This window comes from Gossypium hirsutum, chromosome A07 (assembly GCF_007990345.1).
Source record: "Gossypium hirsutum isolate 1008001.06 chromosome A07, Gossypium_hirsutum_v2.1, whole genome shotgun sequence".
Lineage (NCBI taxonomy): Eukaryota > Viridiplantae > Streptophyta > Magnoliopsida > Malvales > Malvaceae > Gossypium > Gossypium hirsutum.
In genome coordinates this window covers 59037066-59038273 of record NC_053430.1, presented here as the reverse complement: position 1 = coordinate 59038273, position 1208 = coordinate 59037066, and the positions used below count along the sequence as shown (strand labels likewise).

Below are 1208 nucleotides of genomic sequence, written 5' to 3'. Positions count from 1 at the left end.
TTGAGAAGAGTTTTCAATGAAAACACAGTTTTCACTAAAACACTTCAATGTGACACACCAAATTCGGCCATAGCGTCTGGATCGGGTTTGGGGTGTTACATTTAATGACATCAGAGCCCAGGTTGCAAAACTCGGGGTGTAAAGTGGGCCTTATTATTATTTGGTTTCTTTTTCTATTTTTAAAAAAAATTGATCACACCGTTTTGGTAGAAGGAAATCTTGCTATGTGGCACACCGAGTCTCCGATGTCGAACCAAGTAAGTTCTTTTAATACAGTAGATAGATAGAGGCCTTCTTTAGAAGATTTTGATTAGAGTGGAATCAAAGCCCGTAAGATCTTGAAATTGTAGAGGATTTTTGAAAACAACCTTCTCTTTAAATACTTTAATAAAACATCGGCTGGGAACAAATGATCGAAAAACTTTACTAAAATATTTTTCACCGGCTAAAACGGCTAAGTTACGTAATGATATCTCTTCTTTTGTGCAAATAGACTTAGAAACACTTTACGATGCATGGGAGAGATACAAGGATCTATTGCGAAGGTGCCCTCACCATGGGTTACCACTATGGCTGCAAGTTCAAACGTTCTACAATGGTGTGAATCCCTTGACAAGACAGATGATTTACGCAGCTACTCAACAAAACACCTGAAGAGGCCTATGAATTCATTGAAGAAATGTCACTGAATAACTATCAGTGGCAAGTCATGAGGACTAAGCCAACAAAAACAGCAGGTGTTTATAACTTCGACTCAGTTACTATGTTGTCAAATTAGGTAGAACTTCTCAATAAAAAGATTGATGGTTTACTTGGTTCTATGCAGGTACATCCAGTAATGAGGTGTGACTCAAGTGGAGGAGGTGTGCATACAAAATATCAATTCTTCAATCCTACAACCGAAGAGGAACAAGTCAACTATATGGGTAACAATAACTTTAGATCTCAAAATAACCCATACAGTAATACTTATAATGCAGGTTGGAGGAACCACCCAAATTTCTCCTGAGGTGGTCAAGGGAATCAAAAGCCACAAAATCCTCGGGGTTTTCAACAACCACCTTAACAACAAGAGAAGAAACCAGACCTTAAGGAGATGCTCTCTAAATTTATCTCAGTGTCAAAAACCCGTTTCCGAAATATCGAGACAGCACTTAAAAATCAACAAGCATCGATCCAAGGACTCGAAACTCAGATAGGCTAGCTAT

At 38.3% G+C, this 1208-nt stretch overlaps 1 non-coding gene across 1 annotated transcript; it reads right to left on the bottom strand.

The window, feature by feature from the left end:
- Window positions 1-456: 456 nt before the first annotated feature.
- LOC121203786 (small nucleolar RNA R71) lies at window positions 457-563 on the bottom strand. The gene has a single exon (XR_005898723.1). It is a non-coding gene; the product is annotated as a small nucleolar RNA R71 (small nucleolar RNA).
- Between the last annotated feature and the right edge of the window lie 645 nt (window positions 564-1208).